This window comes from Pan paniscus, chromosome 5 (genome assembly GCF_029289425.2).
Source record: "Pan paniscus chromosome 5, NHGRI_mPanPan1-v2.0_pri, whole genome shotgun sequence".
Lineage (NCBI taxonomy): Eukaryota > Metazoa > Chordata > Mammalia > Primates > Hominidae > Pan > Pan paniscus.
This window is the reverse complement of record NC_073254.2, coordinates 54,450,036-54,471,194: the sequence shown is the minus strand read 5'-3', so window position 1 is coordinate 54,471,194 and position 21,159 is coordinate 54,450,036. Positions and strand designations below refer to the sequence as shown.

Sequence of the window (21,159 nt, the reverse complement as noted above, 5' to 3'; positions counted from 1 at the left end):
TTGGGAAATACAAGGAACCAGAATAAAACTGTGTCCCCAGAGTCTGGTGGAAATAGGGTTTCTTCATTTACCAATGGACTAATACTTTTTTGAGACAAGGTCTTACTCTGTTGCCCAGGCTGGAGTGCGATGGCATGATTGCAGCTCACTGAAGCCTGACCTCCATGGCTTAAGTGATCCTCCACCTCAGCTTCCCTAGTAGCTGGGACCATAGGCATGCACCACCATGCCTAATTTTTTCGTTTGCAGAGACGGGGTCTTGCAATGTTGCCCAGGCAGCTCTCAAATTCCTGGGCTCAAGCAATCTACCTGCCTCAGCCTCCCAAAGTACTGGGATTATGAGCATGAGCCACAGCACCCAGCTTACCAATGAATTATTGAGTGGTATGTGCCAAACTCAATACTGACCACAGAAGATAGATAGATGAGGAAAATGCAGTCACCATTCTGAGAAAATTCATAATCACTCAATTGACTCATACTTCTTTTCTCTAGAATATCCAACTCCAGCATCCCTTTTACTACAAGTTCCTGTCTCCCATTCCTTCTGCTACACCCACTCATTGATTCCTTGACCCACCCCTACCACCACCCATCTCCCAGCTCCCAGCTTACTCAGCCTCCTTACCTCCCTACCTTCATATTTTCCTATGAATCCATGGCCAGCTATATTCTTAACAACTTCCTCATATCCCCGATGCCCTTGATCTTTCCACCTTGTCAAGTCCCAGTTTAAATGCAACCCGTGCTTTTCATCCATTCCTTAAATATTCTTTAAATACCTGCCATAGGCCCCAGCCACTCTTCTAGATGCTATGGATACATTAGTGAGGAATAAAATTCCTTCTGGGGCCTGTGTTCTACAGGCAGTAGAAAATTTTCATATAAACAATAAATATATAGTAAAAAAAAATGCAATAAAATGTCATAAAGGCTATGAAAACAAAGCAGAGTAATAAGAGGGGTCAGGGAAGAACTCTTTGACCTGAATGAAGTAAAAGAGTGAGCCAGGAGAATATCTCGAATAAGAAAACTCCAAGGGCCAGGCGGCCTGTAATCCCAGCACTCTGGGAAGCCGAGTCGGGCAGATCACGAGGTCAGGAGATCGAGACCATCCTGGCTAACACAGGGAAACCCCATCCCTACTAAAAATACAAAAAAATAGCCGGGCGTGGTGGTGGGTGCCTGTAGTCCCAGCTACTCGGGAGGCTGAGGCAGGAGAATGGCATGAACCCAGGAGGCGGAGCTTGCAGTGAGCTGAGCTCACGCCGCTACACTCCAGCCTGGGTGACAGAGAGAGATTCCATCTCAAAAAAACTCCAGGAGGAGAAGCCCTGAGGTAGGAAGACAGTGTGGCTGTGTGAACTAACCGAGAGGAGGAGTGGTAGGAAGTGGAAAGCTCGGAATGGGTGCACATAGGGCCTCGTGAGCTGTATTTGAATTCTAAGTGTAATGGGAAGCCATTGGAGAGGGAATATTTCAGCAGGAGGGATGTGATCACTAGAGAAAAGAGCCTCCAATGCAGGTGCTGTTGCAGAAATCCTGGGGAGAAGTGGGGGTTCATGCGAGGAGGGTGGCAGTGATGAGAAGGGCTCAGGTGCAGGACACGGACTGTAGGTAGAACCCACAGAATCTGTGAAAGAACCGGGCATGAGTCACAGGGAATCATGAGACAAATCCAGAGTGACTCCAAAGTGAAGAGTGTTGCCATCTTAAGAGATGGGGGATTAAAGGAGTAGGTTGGCAGAGTGACAAGGAAATTAGAAGTTGTTTCCTAGACACGTTTGAGATGTCTCTTAGACAGTCAAGTAAGCTATTAAGTAGGCAGTTTAACATACAATATAAACATGGGGTGGCCAGGTGAGGTGGCTCAGGCCTGTAATCCCAGCAGTTTGAGAGGCTAACACGGGTGGATCACCTGAGGTCAGGAGTTCAAGGCCAGCCTGGCCAACATGGTGAAACCCCGTCTCTACTAAAAATACAAAAAATTAGCTGGGCATGATGGCGGGCGCCTATAATCCCAGCTACTCAGGAGGCTGAGGCAGGAGAATCGCTTGAACCCAGGAGGCGGAGGTTGCAGTGAGCAACTCCAGCTACACTCCAGCCTGGGCAACAAGAGCGAAGCTCCATCTCAACAAAAAGAAAAAAAAAATGGCGTCATCAGATTACCAATAATGTCTGAAGCCACAGTGCCACATGAGATTTCCTAAGGAGTGGGCATAAATAAGAGGTATAAGAATGGAGCCCTGGGGACATCTTGATGTTTAGAGTCCAGAGGGGTAGGAAAACCAGCAAGGATGTTGAGACAAAGTCACCAGAAGAATAGAAGGAAACCTCGATGAATCAACATCCTGGAGGTGAAGGAAGCATGTCAGAAGGAGCCCTTTGACTGTCTCCATGTGCCTGGCTGTCACTAAGATGGCCCAGGGAGCCGGGGAGCGTGCTTACCCTGCATATCCATACTTTCCATCCCAAGAGGGTCTTGGTGCTGCTGGGTCCTCCACTCAGCCTTTACGGGGTAGTTTCCTTGACCAGGTCCCACAGTATTTCTTTTGCTTTCCCCATTCCTGACCCCTTCACATCCTACAAACAGCTTTTCCTTTATTAGAAAATGAGAGAACTTCCTTTCCTTCACATCAGAATGACTTCCATTCTCTTTCTGTCAGAGGAGCAGAGATGGAGCTCTGGTTTCCTTCTCTGGGCAGAGTCCCACATTTGCCACCTGGATTCTCAGTATCCCAGACTCCCTGTGGCCAAAAACCTGCACAGATCACCAACTACTCATCCTGCCCTCAATGGGCTGCCTAGTCCTGGCCTTGGAAACAGAAAGACTGGTTCATCTCTAATGGGAACAGGCTCCTAGCTTCCTCACTTTTAATTTGCCTTCCACCTTATCAAACTCAGATCTGGTGTTCATAGTGTTTCCCTGTCCATAGACTTCAGAGGATTATTCTGGAGAAAGTCCACATTTATGGCAGGGCATTTAAGTAAGACCCACTGCAGTCTGACTCCTCAGTCCTCCAACTTGTCTCCTGCTCTACACCAGTGCTCCACTATGTATGGGGAACATAACCCTCCCCAAAATACTGTGTACATTCTTGGCCACAGGCCAAACTTAATCCCTACGCCTGGATTTCACCGTGAAGGCTTCAACATGTCAGCTCAAACGCTATCGCCTTTGAGGTTTTCTAGACCATCTCCTCCCTGCCCCAGTTCCTCTACCAATCAGAATTCATTGCTGTCTCCTCTGTCTACATAGACTCTGTTCCTCTATTGTTGTGCCAGTCATTACAGTGCCCTTGCCTGTCACTCACACTAGACTCACAGCTAGTTCACTAGTGGTCATGTTCACTTCTGCTTACCCCACAGGGCCTTACCCTTATAAGGGGCTCAAAACTGGAATTGGGTTTAAGCTGGGCTTGGGGTTGGCTGCCAGTTGCAGGAGGGATTTTACAACTAAGGAAATGCTTCGAGCCGGAGCCTTAGGTACAGATGGGTCTGGAATGTTTGGTAAATAATGGGCAGGCCAGTGTGGCTGGAACTGATGGTTCTGATGATGCTAGGAAGACTAAGTTGTTGGGGTCAAGGATTTCAAAGGACACTGGTGGTCAGGCTCAAGGGTCTGGACCTCATCCTTTAGGCAGTACCCTGTGTTTTCCCAAGTTCTGTCTATTTCGGATGTCTATTTTTCTGTCAGACCATTCACTGCAAGTATCTTTCCAGAAATCATGGTTCTGTGGCAAAGTGATTCTGAGTAGGGTTGTGACATGGAGAAAGGTGTGATTGGGGAAGCATGTATGCCACCATGAGTTGTGGAGGGGGATGACATTGGATGTTTGGCAGGGAGGCTGTTAGTGCAATGGAGGTGACAGAAGAGGGCCAGGACCAAGACACTCCAGTGGGGACAGGAAGAAAGCAGCCCTGGGAAATCCTGCACTTCACAGGAAGAGGGAAGCATCAGATCCACCCCTTGGGCAGACAAATGAGAGGTCTAAGAGCCTTGAAGGGAAACGAGTTGCCTAAGCTCCAGGATTAAAACTCATTTCATAGCTCCTGGTCCAGTGCTCCTTTCCCCTTCTGTGAGTGGAATGAGAGGCTATCAGTGAGAATGGGGCTCAGGAGATCCCACTTGCGCCCCCAAGAACTGTTTTCACAGTTCTTAGTGATATGTGCAAATTTAGTGCTAAAATAACCCTGGGCCACATATACATACTAGCTTTGCCTCTAGCATCCCAATAAACAGGGGTTGACTGGCACATTCTCTCTGAGGCCTGCCTTTTCTGAGCTGACTCTTCTGGGTACGCACCTCTCCTTTGCCATCACAGGTGGCCTGCTCTGCTCCAGACTCCGGGCTCACTGGGTCCTGGAAAAGGGGCAGCCAGGGTGACTTTTGAATACAGTGAATTTTCCCCATTACACAATTGCATATTCTCATCATTGTAAATCCAGAGAATAAAGACAATTTGTACCGAAACAAATGACCCACGACCACAAAGGGCATATCAGCACTTTTCTAAGCACAGAGCCTCACCTGGCGAGAATCCACAGCCACATGCACCTGGCCTGGATCTGCTTTCCTGTGGCTCTCCTGGGGCTTCTCCTCCCAGGAAATCCTGCTCTGGTTCTACAACCTGCTCTGGCCTGCTCATATTTCTACCACTAACCACCACAAAAAACTAAATGCAACTCTTTCTCCAAAATATGTAGTTCTGGGGTTTTAAACATGAAGGAGTTTAAAACTGAGGCAGTTTTAATAGAAGTCAAAGAGGAACAGAATGGAAAAACAGAGTGGAACAAGAGGAAAGGAAATATTAAGATAATCACTAAGAATACGTCTTCAAAAGAGCTCATCAAGTATTGAACTTCTAAGATGACATGCACTGAGATATATACTGGTGACATTTCTGTACCTCAAAGATAAAGAGAATTTTAAAAGCTTTCAGAGATGCAAAATTTTTTCCACAAAGGAACAAGAATCAAAAAGACATAAGACCTCATCCAATTCTGGAAGCTAAATGACAGTGGAAAAATGCCCTCAAAAATCTGAGAGAAAAGGCTATAGAATCCCTGGGACAAAAATATCAAATCAAGTATAAGGAAGTATAAAGATGATGTGGTAGGGTAGGTCCTTTGAGAAACATTACAAGACAGGGTTATGTGTGCAAGAAATTTATTAGAGCAAACACCTGTAAAGATACGAGGCCAGGATAGGCTCAGCAAACTGTCAGTCAGCAATAATGATCTGACCCCCTATAAAGGAGAGAGTGAAGGAAGACAGGGCGGGTGGGCATATTTAGACTGCACTGCAGTCTTAGAGTTAGAAAAGTCTGCAGGGAGTCCTCAAGCCCCCGGGGAGTATTGTCTCCCTGCTCAGTCTTTGGCTGGGAGTAGCCTCTCAGAAGCCCCAGTGTGGACATGCTGATGGATTTCAGAGGCAGCACCAGAGTCTGTGGGTCAATTATACTCCCTGCAGTGGAACTTCTGAGGGACACATTCTCACAGCAGCCACAGATGTCTTCTGATTTACAAAGATTCAGAAAGTTTACAACCAACTAACCTTGTGTGTTAAAAATGAAGGATATACTTCATCCCAAAAGAAACACATCCCAAAAGAAGAGAGAGGGAAACCTGAGAAATCATAGGCACTGAGTTCACCCTAGAACAGCAAAGGAAGCTGGAAAATTATGAAAGAAAGCCTATGTAACCTCAATGCCTGGTGCAGTGCCCTTCAGGTGGCACAGGCTATAAAGCATCACACTTCCTTCCACTAAGGGTTCAATCACCCCACTTGGAATTCACTACAAATAAAAGCCAAATAATCATAATCATAAATAGTTTTTGTTTCTTACAGAATTAATCTGTAGAAAAGCACAGTAGTCATTTTAGTAGAAGGGTACCACAACAACAAAAATATCCTTTTCACTTCGTTAAAGTTTAATACAGTGAGTCAGATGGGGGAAGGGGAGAAGGAAAGTGGAAAGAAGTAGCAGCTCACTAATTTTCTCACCTTTCGTGACATAGGTATGTCTAAATGTGAGCAGGTGGGAATACAATTCAAGTTGAGATTTGGGTGGGGACACAGAGCCAAACCATATCATTCTGCCCTTGGCCCCTCCAAATTTCATGTCCTCACATTTCAAAACCAATCATGATTTCCCAACAGTTCCCCAAAGTCTTAACTCATTTCAGCATTAACCCAAAAGTCCGTAGTCCAAAGTTTCATCTGAGACAAGGCAAGTCCCTTCTGCCTATAAGCCTGTAAAATCAAAAGCAAGCTAGTTACTTCCTAGACACAATGGGGGTACAGGTATTGGGTAAATACAGCTGTTCCAAATGGGAGAAATTGGCCAAAACAAAGGGGTTACAGGGCCCATGAAAGTCTGAAATCCAGCAGGGCAGTCAAATTTTAGAGCTCCAAAATGATCTCCTTTGACTCCAGGTCTCACATTCAGATCACACTGATGCAGGAGGGTGGGTTCCCATGGTCTTAGGCAGCTATGCCCCTGTGGCTATGCACAGTATAGCCTCCCTCCTTGCTGCTTTCATGGGCTGGTGTTGAGTGTCTGTGGCTTTTCCAGGTGCACGGTGCAAGCTGTAGGTGGATCTACCATTCTGGGGTCTGGAGGATGGTGGCCCTCTTCTCACAGCTCCACTAGGCAGTGCCCCAGTAGGGACTCCATGTGGGAGCTCCAATCCCACATTTCCTTTCTGCACTCCCCTAGCAGAGGTTCTCCGTGAGATCCCTGGCCCTGCAGCAAACTTCTGCCTGGGCACCCAGGTGTTTCCATACAACTTCTGAAATCTAGGAGGAGGTTCCCAAACTCCAATCCCTCATTTCTGTGCACCTGCAGGCTCAACATCACATGGAAGCCGCCAAGGCTTGGGGATTGCACCCTCTGAAGTCATGGCCGAAGCTCTACATTGGCCCCTTTCAGCCACAGCTGGAGTGGCTGGGATACAGGACACCAAGTCCCTAGACTGCACATAACACGAGAACCCTGGACCTGCCCACAATACCATCTTTCCTCCTAGACCTCCAGGTCTGTGAATGGGAGAGCCTGCAGCAAAGGTCTCTGACATGCCCTGGAGATAGTTTCCCCATTGTCTTGGGGATTAACATTAGGCTCCTCATTACTTGTGCAAATATCTGAAGCTAGCTTGAATTTCTCCTCAGAAAATGAGATTTTGTTTTCTTTCAAACTGTCAGGCTGAAAACTTTCCAAATTTTGATGCCATTTCCCTTTTAAAACTGAATGCCTTTAACAGCACCCAAGTCACCTTTTGAATGTTTTGCTGCTTAGAAATTTCTTCTGCCAGATACCCTAAATCATCTCTCTCAAGCTCAACATTCCACAAATCTGTAGGGCAGGGGCAAAATGCTGCCAGTCTCTTTACTAAAACATAACGAGAGTCACCTTTGCTCCAGTTCCCAACAAGTTCCTCATCTCCATCTGAGACCACCTCAGCCTGGACATCATTGTCCATATCACTATCAGGATTTTGGTCAAAGCCATTCAACAAGTCTCTAAGTTCCAAACTTTCCCATATTTTCCTGTCTTCTTCTGAGTCCTCCAAACTGTTCCAACTTCTGCCTGTTGCCCAGTTCCAAAGTTGCTTCCACATTTTCAGGTATCTTTTCAGCAGCGCCCCTCTACTGGTACCAATGTCCAGTATTAGCCCATTTCATGCTGCTGATAAAGACATACTCGAGACGGGGAAGGAAAAGAGGTTTAATTGGAGTTACAGTTCCACATGGCTGGGGAAGCCTCAGAATCATGGCAGGAGGTGAAAGGCACTTCTTACATGGCAGCAGCAAGAGAAAATGAGGAACATGCAAAAGCAGAAACCCTTGATAAAACCATCAGATCTCATGAGACTTAGTGACCACCATGAGAAGAGTATGGGGAAAACTGCCTCCATGATTCAAATCATCTCCCACCAGGTCCCTCCCACAACATGTGGGAATTATGGGAGTATAATTCAAGATGGGATTTGGGTGGAGACACAGAGCCAAACCATATCAGTGTGATTTAAATAGATGTTTATGAGTAACTTTATCTGCCTCTGAATTGTTTGTTCTTAGCCAGTTTGCTTCTGATTCCCTGCCACTAATTCTTGGAATATGTATACAGAGGACAGTCACATAAAGAACCTTCTGGCCTGTTTTTATCTAATGCTGGTAGCAGAATCCTAAAAGATAATCACAGATTAAAGCCAAAACTCATTCCCAGATATAAGCACCAAGTGTCATTCTAGAAAACAAAGAAACTTTAGATTATGAAGTTTTATCTATTTTGATTGCTTTGTCTGAAGGAGAGCCATGACCAAATGATATAGAGTGGATACTGCTGTCAATCATCCAAGGGCATAAAAGGAAGAGAAGGGGATGAACCAACACTGAATGCTATTCTTTTAGAGTAGTTGTATTGGGTTGTCTACGTATTGGGTAGGTCAGCCATGCAAGCAAATATATGAAGGCTTAGGATCAAAACCTGAGCTGTTAATAAAAAATGCATCTATTTGAGGGGAGAAAAAAAAGGGATAGAAGGAAGGTAGGGGCTCTCAGGACTGAGAAGGGGATGGTTTGGCTAGAACCTAGAGGAGACCTCTTGTGAATGCACACAGACTTCAGATTCTAGAAGCAATGATATACAGTATCCAATATCAATTTTTTTCCTTTCTGCTTTGTGACCATCTTCTATTACTCTAAAGCTTTCAGGAAGATACACCATAGCCTAAGTCTAACTGTAAGACGGAAAGATGCAGTGGCCAGACTTGGCCAAAACGAGTGTGATAAGAGTAGCAACAGCCAGTAGAAGCAATGTGTAGATAGCAGAAAATGCCTTAAAGAATTTTGGACCTGCATCATTTGTATAGGGATTCTGTGAAATTTTGTGAAGAGCAGATAACTTGATTAGAAGAATGGACTTCCCATGGCCAACTGGAAAGGTTTTATACCCCTATCTCTAAAAGGGAAGGCTGGCTATTTATGAGTGGAGAAATCAGGGATATTGGGATTAAAGATTTTTTCTGCAAGTAACCATTAATTTTTGCATATAATCTTTAGCTTCTCTTGAGTTTTTAATGAGGACAGTTATAACATATACAATTAGTGAAAGCTTTGCTTTTATCTTTCCAATGTTATTTCTTTTATTTATTTTTTATTGTACTGCCTAGGATTGCCAGTTCAGGGTTAAATAGTAATGGTGGTAATGGGCATCCTTATCTTGTTCCTGATTTTAAAAGAATACTCATTATGAAGTACATTACTTCCTATGGGTTTTTGGAAGGTACACTTTGTTGGATTAAGCAGTTGCCTTGTATTCCTTGTTAGCTGAGAATTTCATAGAATGGCATCCATTGAGAAATATCATTTATCTCCTTTAATCTGTTTGTATAGTTCTCTATTCTGTTCCATTGATCTCTGCCAATATCACAGACTTGATTACTATTGCTATATAAGGTCTTAAAGTTGGATAGACATATTCCTTCCATTTCATTTTTTTATAAAATTGAATCATTCCAATTACTTCGCCTTCCTGTCTAAATTTTGGAACAACTTTGATAGAAATTCGTTTAAACCTGGGGGAATTTATATATTAACTATTGATATCTTCTAATGCATGAACAGTGTATTGCAATTCATTTCTTTGATTTATTTAATCAGTGTTTGTTTTCAGCATACAAATCCTGTATATGGTTTGTTGGATACTATTTCATTACCTTCTGAGAATGTCTTGATTTACCCTTCATTCTTGAAGAATATATTGGTTGAATGTAGAATTCTTGGCTGACAATTATTTTCTTTCCTACTTGAAAAATATTATGCCAGACAGTTCTTTTCTTTCATACTTGAAACATGTGCCATTTCCTTCTGGCCTCCAGAGCTTCTCATGGGAAGTCATTGCCATTGAAGTTGGTTTTCTCATATAGTTAACGTATCATTTCTCTTGCTGTTTTCAAGAGTTTTTTTTTTTCTCTCTCTCTCTCCTTCTATAGTTTTTACAAGTTAGAGTATATATGACTTGGTGTTGATTTCTTTGGGTTTACCCTCTTTGGAGTTTTCTTAGCTGCTTGAATGTGTAGTTTTATGTCTTTTGCCAAATTTGAGGATTGTGTAGCTGCTATTTCTTCAAGAACATTTTCAGACTCACCTTCCTTCTCCTCTCTATTTGGGACACCAGTGATATAAATGTTAGATTTTTTTAATATACTTCCACAAATCCCTGAGGTTCTGTTAATTATTTTTGGTCTACTTTCTGTCTGTTCACACTGCGTAATTTCTATCTTAAAGTTCACTGATTATTTCTTCAATTTTGCAAGAAATAATTCAGACTTCAGATTCTAGAGGCAATGATATTCAGCATCATCCTTTAAGGGTTTTTTTTCTGACTACAAAGACCCAGAGGAGAGAGTTTTTAAAAACTATTTAACTAATTGTATTTTTACTTCTAAAATTGTCACTTGATTCTTGTATCTTCTATGTCTTTGAGACTTTTTTTATTCATTTCAAATATGGTCATAATTGCACCTTGATTTTTTTTCTTTTTTTATTTTATTTTATTTTATTTTTTATTTTGAGACAGAGTCTTGCTCTGTTGCCCAGGTTGGAGTGCAGTGGCGTGATCTCAGCTCACTGCAACCTCCGCCTCCTAGGTTCAAGCAATTCTCCTGCCTCGGCCTCCTGAGTAGCTGGGATTACAGGTGCATGCCACCATGCCCCGCTAATTTTTGTATTTTTAGTAGAGATGGGGATTCACCATGTTGGTCAGGCTGGTCTTGAACTCCTGACCTCAGGTGATCCACCCATCTCGGCCCCCCAAAGTGCTGGGATTACAGGCCACCATGCCCAGCCTTTTCTATTTTTTTATTGTACTAAAATACCCATAATGTAAAATTTCTCATCTTAATCATTAAGTGTATAGTTCAGTGGTATTAAGTACATTCATATTGTTACACAACTCATCACTATCCACCTCTTTTCAAACTCAAACTGTCTATCCCTATTAAACAATAATGTCCCATCCTCTCTCCTCCCAGCCCTTGGCAACCACCATTCTACTTTCTGTCTCCCTAGTTTTGACTATTCTACCTCATACATGGAATCATATAGAATTTGATATTTTTGTGACTGTAGCAAAATGTCCTCAAGGTTCATCCACATTGTAGCATGTGTTAGAATTTCCTTCTCTTTGGAGGCAGAATAATATTCCATTTTATGATATACCACATTTTGCTTGTTCATCTGTTGATGGACATTTGGGTTGCATCCACATTTTAGTTATTGTGAATAATGCTGCTATGAATATGGGCATACAGATATCTCTCTTAGATCCTGCTTTCAGTTTTTGAGTGAAAGTGGAATTGCTACATCATATGGTAATTATATCTTCAATTTTTTGAGGACCCACCCTACTGGCTTTCACAGTAGTAGTACCATTTATATTCCCACCAACAGCGCGTAAAGATTCCAATTTCTCCACATCCTCACCAACGCTGTTATTTTTTTTTTTTTTACAGTAGCCATCCTAATGGGTGTAAGGTATTATCTCATTGTGGTTTTAATTTTCATTTCCCTAATGTTTAGTGATGCCGATCATCTCTTTAGGTGCTTACTGGCCATTTGTATATCTTCTTTGGAGAAATGTCTATTCAAATCTTTTGCCTATTTTTAAAAATCTGGTTGTTTTTCATTGATTTTTATGATGACTATCTTAAACTATTTGTCAGATCATTCTAACATCTCTGTCATATTGATATGAGCATTTATTACCTCTTTTCACTCAGTTTGAGATCTTGGTGGTTGGTATGATGAGTGATTTCTGATTGAACCCTGGAAATTTGGGGTATTGTGTCATGAGAGTCTGATCTTACACAAATTTTCTGTTCTAACTGGCTTCCTCTGATACTGCACTGATAGGGGAAGGGGGGTTCCACTGCCAGGTGGGGCTGGAAGTCCAGGTTTCCCACTTGGCCTTTATTAACACCTGAGAGAGAGAACTCCTTGTTACTGCTGGGCAGGGGTGCAAGTTCCAGCCCCCATCTAGGCCTCCCTGGTTGAGGGGAGGGGTAGGAGTGTCTGATGAGTGTTCTCCAAATAGCCTCCACTGACACCATAGGGGTAGAGGGTAGCCTCATTATGGCTGGCTGGTGGCGAAAGGCCCAGCCCTCTCCACAGGCTTCCTGACACCCACCCTCCAGCAGGAGGGGAGAGATGTCTTATTACTGCCAAGGGGCCATGGAAATCGAGGCTCCCACGTGGGTGCAGGGTGCCTGGTACTGCCAGGAAGGATGAATATTCTCACTTGGCCTTCTTTGATACCAGTTTTTGGAGGACAGGAGATTTTGGTGCTTCCTTATAGTCTGGCCAAGTCTCCCCACTTGGCCTCTGCTGGCCTGGGGACGACCAAAACTCTGCTTTAGCCAATGGAATGTGGGTAAATTTGACAGGAGCAGGAGACTTGAATATGTTAGCGCAGTTTTGTTTAATCTTTTTTTTTTTTTTTTTTTTGAGATGGAGTCTTGCTGTCACCCAGGCTGATGTGCAGTGGCACAATCCGGGTTCAGTGCAACCTCCGCCTCCCAGGTTCAAGCGATTCTACTGTCTCAGCCTCCCAGGTAGCTGGGATTACAGGCACGTGCCACTATGCCCAACTGTTTTTGTATTTTTTTAGTAGAGATGGGGTTTTGCCATTTTGACCAGGCTGGTCTCAAACTCCTGACCTCAGGTGTTCCGATGCCTGCATCTGCCCCCCAGAGTGCTGGGATTACAGGTGTGAGCCACCGAACCCGGCCTAGTTTAATCTGTTGCTTGCCTGCCATTCACTAAGGGAAGAACGTGCTCCAGGTTTAAGGACCTGAACGCAACCTGCAACTTGGAGGCTGAAGCCCAGATTTTAGCCTATCCCAGCTGACTCATACACCCTGCAGTAAGAAATCAATGCTTGTTGTTTAAATGCTGAGTTTTGGTGGTCCTGAGGCCAGCAGAGGCCAAGTGGGAAGCCTTGGCCTTGATAGTGAAGCCCTTTTTCAGGGGGGCAGGGAACTATATCTGCCCAGTAACTTTACAGTATCTTTCCATTGTACGTAGAGGATGTGGATGTATAATCCTATTATAGGAGAGTAAAAAAAAAACTGAGTCCAATGCAAGATATTACAATTAATTGCTGATCTTATCTTTATTGTCCTCCATTTAGTTACTTTGGACCTGTTCTTTTTCTAATTTCTTGAGTTGGATGATTAACTCATAAATTTTCAGACTTCTTTGAGTATATGAGGCTGTAAATTTCTGTAAAGGTAGCTTTAGCTGTACCGCATGAGTTTTGATACATAGATTTTCATTATTATTCAGTTGAAATGTTTCTTTATATCTCTTACAATATTGTCTGTGACCCAAAAACTACATGTTTGAAAATTTCCAAATGTATTTTTATGTTTTTGTTACTGCTTTCTAAGTTAATTATACTGTGGTCAGATAATACAATCTGTATGATATTGATTCTTTCAGTATTTGTAAGGTTGGTTTTATGTCTTAATATGTGGCTAATTTTCATAAATGTTCCGTGTGTAAGAGTATATATTTTTTAATTTGTGATATAGGGTTTATTACATGTTCATTATATAATAGTCATTATGTTAACATCTGCTAAACATTTATTAATTTTTTATTTATTTGATCTGTCAATACTAGATTGTTTTGGAGTTACCTGGAGTTGACCTTTTCCTTGCACTTCTCTTTGTTTTCTATGTTCTTAGGCTGTTTCTATGTTTCCTTGTACTTCTTTTTGCTTTCTATGTTTTTAGGCTGTTTTAGGTACATAATATTTAGAAATGTCACATCTTCCTTAGGAATTGAAATTTTACAACCATGGACAAGCTCTCCTTAAAGCAAAAAAGCATTTCTAGAGGTATTTTGAGATACCTACACCAGCTTTTTAGTTAATATTTGCCTGATATTATCTTTTTTCCATTCTTCTATGTGTGACCTTTGTGTTCTTTCATGTTTGAAGTATCTCTTAATGATGGCATAGAGCTAATTTTAAAAATATAATCCAGTTGGACAATCTGACTCTTCAAATGACTTAGCCCCTTTATATAATGATTATTGAATACTTTTATATTTCTAGAATCTTTCTGGTGCTGCCAAAAGATATACATTTTCCCCATGTTGCAATATCTTTGAAATTAAAGTGTTTCTTACAATTCATGTTGTAGTTAGCAGCTTTTTTTAACTTAGTAGCATGTAAAATTTAAGTACATTTTACAACTGATGTCATCCTAGATTTCTTAGATTCTAAGAAATACAATATTTACTCAGATTTTCTTAACTTTCTCTTCCCCTTCCACCCCTTTTATCTTTATTGACTTAAGGTTTTTCATTTCCTTTTTTCCCTTATACCTGGAATTTTCACATCCTGTCTGTATCGTTTTAGTGATTACTCTTAAAATTGTAGCAAGCATGCTTTAGTTAAATTCTAAAGGTAATTGGTGTCTTATTCAGATTCTTCTAGAAGCTGCCCTTGAGACAAGAACTTGAGTACAGGCATTTGGAAGTAAAATCAGGAAGCACAAGTGAATGAATGGGACAGTGAGATGGGGAAGAGAGAGAAGCCAATACGGGAAGCCCTCATGGGCAGGTAACTGTTGTGGATAACATGCTCAAACCCTCTGAATAAGCAAATGGAATGTGTCTGACAATTTTCCCGCCAGGGGATAAGGAGGTCAGGACATTTATCTGACTCCTCTATTGGTTGAACGTTATCCATGGGTGTTAACTTCCCTAAACTTCCAGGTTACAGGTGCTTAAGGCAGAGCACGTTTCTGTGGTTCAGGAGAAAGACATTGGGCATGGGAGAGAGACATGTGCTTCAGCAGGAGCTGTCAGCCTGTTGAAAACTGTCTACCACAGTTGCAAATGAACTTGGGTGGGCAGAAAGGGTACTGGGGAAACCGGTATCAACAGTGCCTGCTACGATTAGTATATTTCTAATCTCCTCCTGCCTATTGCCAAAACCTTGAACTTTTCATTTCAATTACCAATTCTACTTCATATATTAATCAGTACATATTTTATTTCCACTATTTTGTATACCTCCTAAAACAATGATTATTTGTATTATTTCAAACAATGGTCATTTAGTTTTACCCATATGTTAATCAGTTTCCTTGCTCACCTTTCCTTCTTGAGAATCTCACTTCTTTTTTGGGGGGTTTAATTTTTCTTCCTTTAGTTATGTTTTCCTCACCATCTGAACTTTCTGGTTCCTCGGTTTGGATAATGAATTTGGATACTGAGACTGCAAAGTATATCATGTTATGCAAGTCTATTTCGTTCCTGCATTTTAGATAGCAAATAGCAAGTGTTTTCATAGAGTGGAATTTATGTAGTTTAACTTTTTTTTTTCCAGAAACAGTCTGTTAGGGAATTTAGTCTTTGTCTTTGTGAAAATGACTTTTTTCTCAGTCCTGAATGATAGTTTGACTAGGCATAAAATTGTAGGTTCATTCTTACCTTCTCTCAGCACTTAAAAGATACAAGGTGACCTCAAAATTTCATGGAAACTGGAATTAAAAGATAAAAATAAAGCATTTTATTTCTCAACATAAACTCTATCAGTTCAAGACACTTTTGAAAGCAACGATACCAGCCATTTAGTCCATCCATAAAGAACTGAGGGTCTTGGGAATTTAACACATCAGTGCAACCTTTTTTACATTATTAGGTGAAGAAAAATGGGTGCCCTTTAAAGATTTTGTAAGATGAGGAAACAAAAAGTAATCAGGAGGAGCCAAATCAGAACTGTAAGGTGGATGCCTAATTTTCCATCAAATCTCATGAAATTGCCCTTGTTTAAGAGGAATAAGCGGGAGCATTGTCGTAGTGAAAGACTCTCTAGCAGTCTTCCTGAGTATTTTTCTCATAAAGCTTGGCTAACTTTCTCAAAACACTCATAATAAACAGATGATATCATTCTTCAGCCCTCCAGAAAGTAAACAAGGAAAATGCCTTGAGCATTCCAAGAAACTTTTGCCACGATCTTTGCTCTTCACTGGTCTGCTTTTGCTTTGACTGGGCCACTCCCACCTCTTGGTAGCCATTGCTTCTGATTCCATTTCAATGTGTCTAATGTATACCTACTTTTATTTATACCATTCAGGGGTGTTGTGACCATAGAGCTAGGTAAAGAAAAGAGAGAAGCAGAGTCTACCAATACCAGACTCTTGGTAGCCACGAAAAATACGTAGTTTAGTCAAGTAGTGATGACATTAGGGAACAAAATCAGCTGAAATTTGGTTGGAGATTGTAGAATTCAGATGATTCAAATCAAGTAATAAAACTGAAAGATTACAAAAAGTATTGTGTGATGGTGTATAACTGAAACAGTAGGTACCAACCCTACCTGAAAGGTCCTTAACAATCTAGAGATTATTAAAACTGGACTCAGTACATCCATCTGTGATGCATGAAGCCACACTTGACACAGGCAGTTCCAAGTCTGGTATCCCTGTGCCAAATGTCTCTATGTCTCTGTCCAGTTGCAAATCCAACTTGCCTTGGGTGATAATCACATCATGAATTGTCTCAGTAACCTAAAATAACACTGAAGTTTAGTGGGTTAAGTGTCTTTTAACCCCAGGAATATAGAAATTATGAAGTGCATCAAACCCATGACATTAGTTTATGTTACAGTCAAGATAATCTGAGTGGTGGGTATCTAAAATGCTGGTAAAATATAATTGAATGTGGCATATTAAAGTAAATGACAAATTGGCCTGTCATTCCAAATTAAATGTGCATTGGATTTGAGGTTGGATGGTATAAGAGGAAGTGACTTAACTTATAAAGAGTGTTAGGATAGTTAAAAGAACTGTAGCTGCTTAATAATGAGGGAAGGATTCGTTTGTTAGGTCATGAGTTTGTTGAGTTTAGACTTCTAATTTCTTAAAGAAAATGGAATATATTAAATTTATAAATGTTAAAGTGCTTACAGAAAACTAGTCTGTTCAATTCAGGTTTACTTAACATTAATCAAAATCAAACTCCCTTAAGTAATCAGTCCAATTTAATAAGGCTCCCTGAAAATAATTATTTTATATAAAACTTACTGGGTTTAAAACAGTATAATACAATTTATAAGATAAATTTAGAGGTTTAGGGAAAACTGTTTACATTTATAATTTTAGTAAACAAAACTTTATTTTTAGTTATTTGGGTTTGATTTTTAATCTATGTGCACAAAACCTGCCCTTGGACTTAAAAAAATTCTCACATAGAAACTGAATCTAAGGATTCATATTCTTTACCAATGTAGTCTCTTGCTGATTCTCTCTAATCTCACCTTCTGAAATTTGTACTGAGTATAAATTGAACCTTTTCACTCTATCTCTCATGCCTCTCATTTTTTAATGTTTCCTTACCCAAAATGTAGCACAGAGAAATCATTTCTTTTCCAGTTCCCAATTCTATCTTCATCTGGATCTGATTAATCTTTCCACTGGGAATTTTTCCTTAATTTCAATGGCTCTATTTCTCATTTCACATCAGACACAAACCTTGTGTACTTTCTCAGAGCCAAACTGCCTCCCTTGTTCTCAAAATTCCTCCTATTTGCGATAACTCACTGGAGTAAACAGGCGCACTGCCGCCTCTACTCAGCCTCCCAGACTGGCTGGGGGCCTGAGATTGAACGAACCTCACATCTCACATGCCATGCCTGTCTGCAGCAAGTCATTCCTCCACTTATGGACATAGGATCTGGCTTTCTGAGTGACATCAAAGGATGAATAATGCAATAATTATGAGTTAGGTCTCCATGGTGTGAAATTTGAGCAATGGGAAATGAGAAACAGGAAGGAGCTGGGCAGAGAAATTCCCCCTTCTTTTCTCCCTTCTAATCAGAGGTGGTACTTCTTTTTTAAAACTTTCCAGAAAGGTACTGTGTGCTAAGCAAATATACCTTCTATGTGACTAGCTGTGTTTCTTCATGGCTTCTCAAGAACCAGTGGCTAGTACAGTAATGCATCATATTACATTGCTTCACATCTTTCTTTGCCCTACTTTCCCCTTTTCTCCCTCACTTTCATGTCACTGGGCTTGTAATTTCTAAATAAAATATCTCCGTCTTCATCCTTGTCTCAAGCTCTGCTTTCTAGAGAACTTAAACTAAGAGAGTCTTTAACACTTTTATTTGATTTTGAGAATTTAGCCTTCTCTTATATTTTAAAAAAAAACTATTAATGTAACTTCCAGTCAGAGAGTGTAAAAGATGCTTAATGATATTGATTCCCTGTGGAATACTATGCAGTCATAAAAAAGAACAAGGTCATGTTCTTTGCAGAGACATGGATGGAGCTGCAGGCCATTATTCTTAGCAAACTAACACAAGAACAGAAAACCAAACGCTGCATGTTCTCACAAGTGGGAGCTAAATGATAAGAACACATGGACACATAGAGGGAAACAACACACACTGGGGCCTATCAGAGGGTGGAGTGTGGGAGGAGAGAGGGGATCAGGAAAAAATAATAGGTACTAGGCTTCATACCTGGGTGAAATAATCTGTGCAAAAAAACCCCATGACACAAGTTTACCTATGTGACAAATCTGCCCATGTACCACTTAACTTAAAATTTTTAAAAATGCTTACAATTACTATCTTTTAAATTTGAGACTCTAATCCCACTTTTAATATTGACAACTCTCACTCATGGTGAATTCTTTTCTTATGTGTTTTGTGATTGTGGATTGTAAGTTCACCTTTAGCAGGGCTGTATTGAAGGGAACTCTGAGAAACCTTAGATAAGGTTTTGTCCCTCCAGAGAGGACTTACATTCCCTTTGTTACAGATATTACCAGCTTGGGAGTTCTCAGCCACATAAAAGATATAAATGTGAAACTCTGCCTTTAGGGAGAGCAGGTATCTGGGGGAATCCTATCCCTTTATTCAAATACAAGTAAAAACAGACAAGCTTCCTTGATATCCCTCTTTGCTGAAGGGTTGATCTTGTTTTTAGTTGCTGCCCTTCTTCTGAAAATATAGTAGTAGTTCTTTGATAGTTTTCAGCTTCACGTGCAAAGCCTCCATCATGGTCTCTGAGGTAGACAAACCTAAGGACAGCTACAATGTGAACTGAAGAATACTTCTGGTTTTCAATTCTCTATTCATTTTTGCTCCAGGATTTATGTTATTATAAGCTCAGCTATGCATTTAGAAGACTATTTTCTGTATTTAATCATACTTTCATGGTATTTTATAATGAAAAGGTTTTTGGATTATCTAATCTGCTACAATGCTACAGCATTTCTGTAATACTAGAAATGTAAGATGGGGTCTATCTTTAACAATCAAAATGGACTGAGTTATTACTATTTCTCAAGTATGACTATTACCATATTAAATGAATTAACTCATCTTCTCAACTCTGTGAGGTGTAGGTACTACTGTCTCCACTGTGTTAATCTGGGTCCTCCAAGACAAAGGTGACAAGACCAGAATAAATGTGCAAGTATGTTCAGGGAAATGCCTTTGAAAAAGAAGTGGGAGAAAGAGGGTAAAGACTGGGAGAATCATGTCATAACCCAAGATTGACTCTGAGTGAAGGAGAAAGGGAGAAAAGGCTGGGTAGAAATGTCTTAGACTACACAGCAGTTTCGGAAATGTTCAGCAAAGCCTTTGGAGAGTCTTTGAGCCACAGTTGGTTAAGAAAGGAGTCCCATGTCTTTCGGGAATAGATGTACCTTAGTATCCCTGCCATTTTCAGTCATTAGTGGGGAGCAGCCCGGAAGAGATGTGACCCTGGCACACATGCTATGATGGATTCCAAACTGTAGCAACTGGGACCCTTGGCTAGTTATGTGCTCTGCACTAGAAGGTCTGCCAGGTGCATTTTCATGCCACCACACCCACTCTATGCATGAGTAAACAAACACAAAGAGGTTGACCAGCATGCTCAAGAACACACAGCTGGCACGTAGTGGAAACAGGATTCCAACTTGGGTACTTTGACTCTGGGACACAACTTCTTAACAACTATGTCATGCTTTTTTGTTGTTAAATAAGATTTTATTGCATTGAAAATTCACATTCTTTGTACAGAAAGAATATTAAGTTAAACAATTGTGCATATAGTTTGTATTCTTTCAGGGTGAAAGTTATAAATTAATTGGATTCATGGGCCTGTACAAGAGGGAAAAGCACACTTAAAAAGGCCTTAAGTGCTTTTTTCTTCTTTCCGGCTTTCAAGATGTTGAAGCGAGGACGTGGTGGGTCCTCTGGTGTGAAATTCCAGATTTCCTTGGGTCTTCTGGTAGGAGCTGTGATCAGTTGTGCTGACAACACAGGAGCCAAAAACCTGTATGTCATCTCCGTGAAAGGGGATCAAGGGACGGCTGAACAGACTTCCCACTGCTGGTGTGGGTGACACGGTGATGGCCACAGTCAAGAAAGGCAAACCAGAGCTCAGAAAAAAGGTACATTCAGCAGTGGTTATTCGACAACGAAAGTCATACTGCAGAAAAGATGGCGTGTTTCTTTATTTTGAAGATAATGCAGGGGTCACAGTGAACAATAAAGGCGAGATGAAAGGTTCTGCCATTACAGGACCAGTAGCAAAGGAGTGTGCAGACTTGTGGCCCTGGATTGCGTCCAGTGCTGGCAGCATTGCATGATTCTCCAGTATATTTGTAAAAAATAAAAAAAAAAACTTTAAGCCCATTAAAAAAAAGTCTTAATGTGGGGCACTTCAAAGGCAGGGGCCTACGGATTTGCCAGTGACCTTTAAAATGTGACTGTGTTGCTGAGAGTTCAATGATTATTGATGTATATTCCCTTTCTCCTCAGTCTACTTAGCTACACATTAATATTGTTTCTTCCCTTGTAGGCTCTCTTTATCTTTACCTCTGTGACACAGACATCTAGCTGCCTATCCAGTATCCAATATTCCTTCATAACTACTAATTGCCAGTCCCCCAAAAAGCCAACAACAATAATATACCACCTACCTATCCCCACCTCTCCTATTCAGGATGGCCATCTGACTAACTTCTAACTATGAGTAAAAAATGGTGGGCAGAGCTTTCAGGAAACCCTAAAAGGGGCTGGCTCAACTGACCTGTGCCTTGTGTCATCAGGGTCCCAGTAAAGAAACGGATGTCACATT

The 21,159-nt window shown here is 41.1% G+C and overlaps 1 long non-coding RNA gene and 1 pseudogene across 1 annotated transcript in view; one reads left to right on the top strand and one right to left on the bottom strand.

Annotated features, from left to right (window-relative positions):
* Nucleotides 1-4,300: 4,300 nt before the first annotated feature.
* Nucleotides 4,301-21,159, bottom strand: part of LOC117980584 (uncharacterized) — a 40,182-nt gene continuing 23,323 nt past the window's right edge. The window contains exons 3-4 of the long non-coding RNA XR_004671971.2: nucleotides 15,512-15,561; nucleotides 4,301-4,363 (exon numbers count right to left, since the gene is read on the bottom strand). This is a non-coding gene — a long non-coding RNA (uncharacterized LOC117980584). The remainder of the gene's footprint in view (nucleotides 4,364-15,511; nucleotides 15,562-21,159) is intronic.
* On the top strand, nucleotides 20,230-20,941 carry LOC100983544 (large ribosomal subunit protein uL14-like; annotated as a pseudogene).